We start from the raw sequence: 9,907 nt of genomic DNA, 5'->3' as shown, positions 1-9,907 counted from the left end.
AAGTGATAAAAAGGAATGACAAACTTGGACGATAGAATCAATATATTTTTTGGCCTCGTCCTTGGCCTTGGCCTTGCCTCCGACCGCCTTGTCCGTATCCACCTTGTCTCTATCCACCTTGACTGTGTTCTTCCCGTATATGGACCTTCATGCTAGCTAACCGCTCAAATAAAGAATCTAATTGGTTGTTGCAATGATCCTCAACTGCTTGAGAAATCTGGAGATGTTCTAGCATCTCTTTATGGTGGTGCTCCATAAAAGCTTGAAAAGTATGCCACTGTTGTGTCTGCTCCACCATGGCAATTTTTTATTTCTGAACCTGTTGAATGTTACCTGTCATGGTGTCTTGGGTTGCCCTTAAGTGTCACAAGCACCCTAGATGCGCAACTTGGGTGTCATGGATCAATCACACATCTTTTGTCATATTTGTCTAAAAGGTTTGCATCTGACCCATATGTTCCATCACAGTTGCTTGTTGTGTTTGGATTTGGCCTATATGTTGCATCATACCTATTTTTTGTTGATGCATAACATATACCAGGTTGTCTCAATCAGTGTCGGTGGTATTCCGGGTACACATCTCGTTGAGTATATCATCAAGTGTGGCGTACGTAGCTCTGGAGGAAGTACCTGCAAAATGGTCAAAAAAGTGTGTGGTGGGTGCAAGTGAAGTATGAATATGGGGTGAGTGGTGTGGTGGGGACTGATGTACAGGAGAGCCTTGCTCTCTCTGATCAAACTCATTATCGGTGTCACCATTAGTAGTGGACCGACCTCAACACCAACATTTAGGTTATATGTCCAATTTGCCTTCACTCGCACATCGATGCAGTTCAGGAAAAGTAAGATAATGCTAGGGACTACCTTGTTGGCTATCATCAATGAAAACCTCTCATCACGCATGTTCTTAATTAACCGCATGTGGCGACATACATCAATGTCTAAAGAGAGCATGGGTAGAGGGTCGAGCGTAGCAAGCTCCGCGTGCAGGTCTATGGCATGATATATGGAAGTAATGAGTACTCCAAATGCGATGTTCCCCTTCTTAGCGGTGCGAACCGCTTGTATGTGGGCCAACAAAAACGGGGCTGAATTAACTCGTGTATGCTCAAAAACATAGTGTATATGAAACAACTCCTTAGCATTAATCCTACTTTTGTTTTCCTAGCCAAAAATGGTTTGTGCCAACATTTGGCGAGAATAGTGTATGGACGGATTATGGATTTGTGTGGCGTTATTGCCCTCAAAACTATCAGTCTGACTACAAGTTAGTTGTTCCCAAAATGGACCGACTTCATGTAGCCAATCATTATCCAGGCGTGTTTCACAAATAACACCCTCTCTATGAGGAAATTGTAGTAAGTCTGCCATTTGGTTAAGATTAAACTCATATTCCCTATTGAACATGCAGAATTTAACAGTGTCTACTATGATGGCAGTCCAACTATTTATAGTGTAAACTAATGAGGGATTTTATGGAATAAGAAAATTTTGAAAGGGTTAATGAGTGGGGGTAGTTTGAAAGTTAAGAGGATGAAATACGAAAGTAAAAAATATGGGTTTAAGACTGATTTTTGCATTTTGCAAGTGTCATGCCCCAAAATTTATCCTCCCTTTTGCTTTTCACCTAACATATATTCATCCGTGTCTCATTCATATTCATCATTCATTCATGATTGACATTTGCTAACAAGCATCATAGATTCAATGTTTTAGGATCAACAAAAATCAGGGTTTTGGCTTGAAGATTGTGGTATTGCTCATCATGTGGTTTGAAACCATAATCGCTTGGTTCTTTGGGATCTCAATTCCTGAAGTCTACACCATGACATTCATCTATACATCCCAACTCTACTTCTTATCTTATAATCCCTAATCATGGGCCCATGATATGAGAGGTAGCTAGAGAAGCTCTGTGTTTGGTTTGAAACCCTAATCAGGGATAATTGGTGTTCAAGCGCCTTGCCTGGTTGACTTTTGGATTTTTGATTCATCGAAACCGTATCCATTGATCTTGGAAGGTCATGAATCATGTAGTTTACTTTAAGGGGGTGGAAACAATAATTTATGACTATGACATCATCATCAGTGGGGTATACATTCAAAATTGAAGTTTCATCTGATTCATCTGATCCATCATGGATGGTTTAGGGGCTTAGAATATTTGTGGTCCTAATTCATTGACTGGGACTCATTCAGGGCTCTGCATGGTCACGATATGTTGCTTGGTTGGTATTCATCTGATTTGAGTCATAGCATGGCATAAGTCATATGGGTCAGGGGTATTATGTCCACAAGAAAATACATGTTTTTTTACCCAGTTGACTAAAGCCAATCACCTTTCCCAAACTACTTTCTTGCCATTACAAGACATGTCCATGTCTTTTTTTAAGTTCACTTTAAACCACCTTGAATCATGTTTATTGTCCATCTTTTAGACCATGGTCATCTTATACAATGCACGAACTTTATCGAATTATTTAAGGCTTTTTCTTTATTATGGTTGTTTAATAAAGTCCCTAGAATAGCTAGTCCGTTTAATGTATCAAGTATGACTTAATCATGAGATCACATTAAACATAAGGACACTATTCTTAAAGTATCCGTAGTCGAGCTTTATTGTGAAGTGGGATAACATTAAAGCATTAAGACTATTATGTTTGTAGATATCACATCTCATGGATCATGGATAAAGAGTTATCAAGTCTTAAACATAGGTATGAATATTAAGAGTAATATTTATACCGGATTGACCCGCTATGAGAATACTATATAGAAAGTTATGCAAAGTGTCATATGTTATTCTCATGGTGATAATGGTGTATACCACTCTTCGACCTGAAACCACTATGGATCCTAGATGTAGAGTCAAGTGCTTTATTGCTGATCCAACGTTGTCCGTAACTGGATAACCATAAAGACAGTTGATGGGTACTCCATGAAGCATGCTGAGGGACATGAGTGACCTAGATGGAATTTACCCATCCTGCGTAACAGGATAAATGTCTATGGGCCCAATATTGAACTGGACAAGGATGACACGGTCTATACCTTGTGTTCAATATAGACATAAGGGCAAAGGGGTAATTATACACATAATTATTATCACAAAAGGACTTGTCAGATCACATGACATTTTCGTGACTTGGATAGCAGTGATGTGTTGCTAGATACCGCTCACTGTTTATTATGTTAAATGCGTGATTTAATATAATTGCCAACGTCGCGAAAACCTACAGGGTCACACACAAAGGACGGATTGATGAGAGATAGAGTAACTAAGGAACATCGTAAGGTACGGCGTACTTAAGTAGAATACGAAATATGGTAAGGTACCAAATACTTAAGTGATTTTGGCATATTATGAGATATGGGCCAAAATACACTTAAGTGGGCTTTTTAGCTTGAAGCTCACACAAGTGGTTCTATAAATAGAACCCTTGGGTAGAAGCATTGTAACTCAGACTAAAACTCAAGTGAAGACTTGGAATTTCATTTCCCTCTCTCTCTCACTCAAAGCCTTCATTCGTACCAGCTAGCATTGAGATTGAAGGAACCCGTTCGTGTGGACTGAGTAGAGACGTTGTCATCGTTCAATGTTCGTGATCGCTTCGTGGATTTGTATCCAAGGTTTTGATCGTTACAAGAGATCTGCACCAAAGGTTTGAATCGCCATGAGAGGTAACGATTCTATCACTGATCATGTCCATTCGTAAGGATCACTAAATGGAGAAAATTTTAAATTTCGTTGCGCCTTGGATGACAATTCTCCTTCATTTTTTACCCAGTTGACTAAAGCCAATCACCTTTCCCAAACTACTTTCTTGCCATTACAAGACATGTCCATGTCCTTTTCTAAGTTCACTTTAAACCACCTTGAATCATGTTTATTGTCCATCTTTTAGACCATGGTCATCTTATACAAAGCACGAACTTGTCCTTTTAACCAAGACCTAATTCACATTGTAAATCTCATTCCAAGCCATTCACACGATTCAAAGACCATGTCCATTTTTAATCAAGTTATGTTCATCAACCATTACATGGACCATACAATCCCATTTCCAAACTACGTTTCAATTCTAACTTGATCTTTCAAATTCCAAAGATTACATCCATTTCTACAATCCAAAATCAATTCAATTTTAACTTGTCCATTTAACTATTCCATTCCGATTCAACCATTAAACCAAGTCAAATTACACATTCAAACCAAAAAAACAATCCATAAACCAATTTCTATTTTCAAACATGAAGCATTATATTCCAAAGAAGGTTACGAATTACAACATGATCAAAGTTCTCTAAAACATTTCAACCATACACCAATATTCACATAAATCATAATACATAATTCAAATTACATTATTTCAGTCAATTTCCAAACATTTTTACATTTAATTCCAAGACATCCCAACAAGGTCAAGTCCAGTCCCTGCCATATAAGCCATGCGTCGACAATGACCGAAATTGCTTCCTCCAAGCCTTGCGGTGGTAATAAACTTGCAGAAGAACACAAATTATCAGTCACCAGCAAAGTTGAATTATCCATCTTTCTTCTATATTTTACAGTACCTTTGTAGCTTTGTAGCTTAAGTTCATTCATTATAGTGCTCTTCTGTAAAAGCTACCTAACCATGTGTTCACATTTCTGTTCAAAATGCAGAGCACTAACCACCACCATGTTCTTCCTTTTACCACTCATCTCTTCTCTTTTTTTTCACCTCCTCCACCACCTGTTCTAACGACAATTGTCAGGTTCTAAAAGCTTGTTCTGCTGCTACGGATTGTGGGTCGGGTCTTTTTGCGGTAATTGTCCTGCTTTGGTGTTTTGAACCAACCCATATGTACAAGAGGGCAGCCTAATCATTTGAGAAACGGAGTGCAAGGACTAATGTTGGATGTGCACGACTTTCAAAATGATATATGGCTCTGTCATTCGTTTCGAGGGTAATGCTTCAACTTCACTTCCTTTCAACCTGCAGCATGACAAACAACAGAACACAGACAAAAGAAGCCTTTCAGTCAAAACCATGACCCTGCAGAAACTCAGAACTCCACCTGTAGGAACTCCCTTGACAGAACACATAGCAATTGAGCATCCACCTACGCATTGCCCTGCAAAATACATCACACGAAATTGTCCATCATCAACAACAATTACCCAAAACAAACCAAACAAGCTTTGCACATCACTAGGCAGCCTGCATACATGTTACCAAAGGCACATCAGAATGGCAGCATAGAAATTCTATGAAATATATCAAAATCCAAGAAAAACCTCATAAAGGATTATATCATTTCACAACATATATTGCTTAACCTATCCCATGTTTCAATGACCTAGCAATCTTAACAAGCTTAAGATAACAGCCATGACCACTTCAAAACCAAGCATACGTCCATACCAATGCATTTAGAAACACGTTCAAGTTTAAACAGAAGTCTACAAATCACCGGTAGATAGATCTGTACATTCAGTTCCATGACAGCTTCTGCTACTGTTTGATGCTAGCAAGGGAATCAAAAGGATTTTAGGAATTGGCCTGTCCAATGTAGATGTACCTGACTCCACATCTAGATCCCATTAACCATCACCTGTAAAGCCATTCAAATGAGGTCATTAAACACATGAAAACCAACTAATACTTCCAACTGCTACTTTAAATTAACCCAACTGACTGGTAACGTGACAACGCCAATAGCAGCAACATGTACATTAACATGAACATAGCAATTCTTCATAACCTAGCATCACTAATTGAGCAAAAAACCAAGCTTAACCAAGTTCATACAGTTACATATGCCCAAATCATTTGCACATTAGCGTCCAGTTCAAGCATCAAATCCATGTTTACTTTCAGGCTGCAGCATGCTCACTACAGCAGCAAGTGAAGTGGTATAACCTATGCAATGATTCCAAGGCGGAGGAAAAGAAGAAGAATGGTCTAGAGTTTGCAAGTTCCTGTACCTACTGTTACCAAAGAGAGGGTGATGATGACTCCAGTATGCAAACAGAGAATGAACAACAATGCATTGCTCGAGATGAAAGACGATTCGAAACTGTAATGGAGCTCTCCATCATGTTATTCTTCAACTCCATACAAGTTGCATAACATAGGGAATGCTTATCAGTCTTTACCCAATGGACTTCTGGAAGAATGTGGCTATTTGGGTGAGGCCTAACTCCTTACTATCCATCCCCACGAATTGATGCTACACCTCCCTCTGAATGCCAATTGGCTATGGGCTAGGACACCCAGGCCCAGTCAGCGAATCATTTCCAGCACCCCACACGCGGGCATGCACCCCCCAATCCGTCCCTTGGGCCATAATTCACATTTTTGGCCCAATCCTGTTTTTCTTTATCTTTTTGTTAAGTTTTCTTGTTAATTTGATTAGGGATGTAGAATATTAATCAACTTAGATTAATTAGAGTTGTTTAGAAATTTAATTAGAGTAGGTTAATTAGAAATTTGATTAGCAATTAGATTAATTAGAATTAAACTTAGAATTTAATTAGGGTAATTAGAAATGTCAGATAATTAGGATTTTTTTAAAGATAATTATGAATTAGAAATTGATTAGGGTTTTAGAAGTTGATTAGCGATTAGAAGAATTATATTAATTTGGATTTTAGGCTTGGAAATTATATTGGTTCCTAACTAGATTTTAATTAGAATTTCATTAGGTTTAAATCTTGTTTTGATTAGTTCAATGTTTTAGAAGTTAGTCCATTAGGCTACTTGGATTTCAAAGTGGATTGAATTAGATTAGATAATGATTTAGAATATTAGTTAGAACTATTAGAAATTATGATTAGGTATTAATTAGTTTTAATCAGATTTGTTTAGGATTTAATTAGAGATTAATTAGAATTCCCATAATTAGAATTTTAATTCAATAACCATGATTTTGAAATGATTGTTTTATCCTATACTTAAAAATAGTTCATCTTTGCATGTTCCCCCTAGTATTAGACTTAGAAAATAATTTCAAACAAGCATTAACCCTTTAGGTAGTTGTAGCCATCTTAAATTAATTTTTTCCCACTAATTAAGTTGATCAAAGTACGCTTTGATTGACTAAATCCTTTGATTGTGCTCAATTACCCAAGCTTAGTCAAGTGATCAAAAGACTCTTGATCACTTGATAAAGCAAGTCCTTGTGATCAAGATGTGCTGGATACCGGATCTCCAAATTCAATCAAGATTCAAAGATCAAGATCGAGAGTTCAAACAATTCAAATCAGTACAAGACATGACTATTGTTCAAGCACTACAAAGGTCAAACTCAACACTTGTTAATCATGAGCCAAGTTCTGTGCAATGAGTCTTAAGTAATAGATAAGGAATGAGACTGGAGAATTCCTACCCCCATTCTGAATATCTTTGGGTACGGAACGAATGACTCAGTTGCTCACTGTATTCACCTCCATTCATAAGCTTTAGCATGACTTGATTCAAGTTGATTAACAAGCCTTCATCATTCAAAGACAACCCTTCATCATGGGAAGCTGCAAGGAAATTCAAATTCAACACTCATCGATTGTGATGCAAATTGCACGTTATGAGCCTTAAGTAGTAGAGAAAGAATGGGATTGGAGAATTCCTACCCCCATTCTGAATATCTTTGGGTACGGGACGAATGACCCAGTTGCTCACTGTATTCACCTCTACTCATAGATTTTAGAGCAATTTAAATCGAATAATTGATAAGTATTTTTACATAGATTGAAAATCGAACTGAAGATCAGACTTCAACCTCCTAGGGTTTCATTTCTATCCTTTTGTTCTCCTAGTAAAACTAAAACCATTTTGTGAATAAATTCAAAAACAATTAGCCATACGATTAGGATTGTACGATACGAGTCTTAAGTAACGGATAAGGAATGAGATTGGAGAATTCCTACCCCCATTATGAATATCCTTGGGTGCGGGACGAATGACCTAGTTGCTCGCTGTATTCACCTCCATTCATAAACTTTAGTACGATTCAAATCATGACTCCCCTTTCAGAATAAAAGCAAACTCACCTCATCAAACTCAGTTTTGCCTTTGGGATTCTTTTTCAGTTTAAAACCTTTTCAGAAAGGACGTGTTACTTTCGTTCTACCATGAAAGACGCTTAAGCCTCCATGTGCGGGCAAACAGTGTTTAACCGTTAGAGTGTGATCCAAGTTCATCCATTCTACCGCAAACAGACAAACGCTTAAATCTCCCATGCTCGAGCATACAAGCCAGTCGACAGTAGAGTGCGAACGTTAATATTGTCTACTAAAAATAACTAACACATCCGTCCTAGTTCTACGAATTATGGAGCTCTGATTTCCTCATTGTACGAATGAGGATACGTAGGCACAAGGGCCCAAATGCTTGGCGAGCACAATTATCTATTTCTCACCTTTTTCATAATTATCCATTTCTCACCTTGTTCGCAATCATCTATTAACCCCTGTTTCCCCTTTCGCGAGTAATCTTCAGATAATAACACTTATCCTTGTAGAGAACATTCAAAATGGTTCCCATGGAGTACCATGGATGTTAGGGGTGTTAATATCTTCCCATTGCATAACCGACTTCCTTAACCTTTTCTCTTTCCTCCGGGTTTTATCGATGTTTCCCCTTTCCTTCGGGAATAAATAAAGTTCGATGGCGAGTATGTTGTATCTTTAAGTGTGTGATGCGCTAGGGTATTTTTTGCGTAGCTTCAGCAGGTTCGTGGCAACCGCCACAGGGTGTGTCGCGAACGCCATGCTTTATAATTTTGGGGTTGTTGGTTTTAGAGTCAGTGACAAATTCCATAAGGTGTGTGGAGAACGTCATGCCCTTTAGTGTGCTTGGGCTTGCTCTTTTGGGCTCCGGGCTATTTTTGGCCTGCATCATTGTTGGTGGTGCAGAATTTTCTTTTGAAAAAGTAATAAAAATGCATAAAAACATAATGGAAAAATATTATAACATAAAATGAAAGAAAAATCAGAAAATATAATAAAAGAAAAATTAGAAATTGTGGGTTGCCTCCCACACAACGTTATGTTTAATGTCGGTAGCTCGACTAACAAATGATAAGTAAACACATAAAAATGAAAGTCTTAAGTACGGGAAAATAATAAACAAAAAACAAAAATAATTCTGAATGATAAAAATGGGAAAATAAGTCCTCCCCTACACTTAAACAAAGTAGTGTTCTAAATGCTTAAGAGTAAAGACGGAAGGTGGAAACTAGATAGAGAGTCTCAACCTCCAATGCGCTCCATATTGGGCCTTAGGAATCTATAAATGGTTTAGATTTCCTGGTATATATGATCAATTTGCTCGGCCATCACATTAGTATAGTTCATGAAATCACGATGGATAGTGGACAGGTCAGTCCAGAGTGTAGTAAGATTTGTTTGGATGGTCTGAAGCTCTGTACGACGCTCACCAATAGGAGGTGAACCATCTGAGGATGAAGAAGAATTAGAAGACAAGATAGGATGGTACTCGGGGACAAGTGGTATCGGAGGTGGTGTCGGAGACTCATCCTGAATCTCGAGAGAGTAATGCCAATAGTCATTATTATGGACATTAGTCCTCTCGGGATTAGGGAGGGTGAACTGGTGAACCACGTCACTTAGGATTACTATCTTATACGCAGTTGGTCCCTCACGTATCACTAATCTCGACTTCAGGCAATGGTCTATGTCAATCAAATCGTACCCACACCAAGGGGTCAAGTGAGCTATCTGGTTACGTATGCCTAGGGCTATAGCTATGGGGGTCACGATACCACTTATGTAAATGTTTTCTATCTTCTGATTTTCTACCCTGGCTAAACCAGCAAGCAAGAAAGCAGCAGAGTTAATGGGTATGGATTGAAAGATACTAAAAATGAAGAATAGTTCTTCCCTACTTACTGGGCCTATGTT

General features: G+C 38.2%; 1 long non-coding RNA gene across 2 annotated transcripts; it reads right to left on the bottom strand.

Moving 5' to 3' along the window:
- Positions 1-4,300: 4,300 nt before the first annotated feature.
- On the bottom strand, positions 4,301-6,180 carry LOC127096974 (uncharacterized). Of its 2 annotated transcripts, none has more exons than XR_007792889.1 (2): positions 5,796-6,180; positions 4,301-5,598 (listed from the first exon to the last, which is right to left on the bottom strand). It is a non-coding gene; the product is annotated as an uncharacterized LOC127096974 (long non-coding RNA). The 2 variants fall into 2 exon arrangements; XR_007792888.1 differs by having other exon boundaries at positions 5,972-6,180.
- Positions 6,181-9,907: the final 3,727 nt, after the last annotated feature.

The sequence above is a fragment of the Lathyrus oleraceus genome, chromosome 6 (assembly GCF_024323335.1).
Source record: "Lathyrus oleraceus cultivar Zhongwan6 chromosome 6, CAAS_Psat_ZW6_1.0, whole genome shotgun sequence".
Lineage (NCBI taxonomy): Eukaryota > Viridiplantae > Streptophyta > Magnoliopsida > Fabales > Fabaceae > Lathyrus > Lathyrus oleraceus.
Note: the sequence above shows the minus strand (reverse complement) of the source record. Positions and strands in the feature narration are given on the sequence as shown.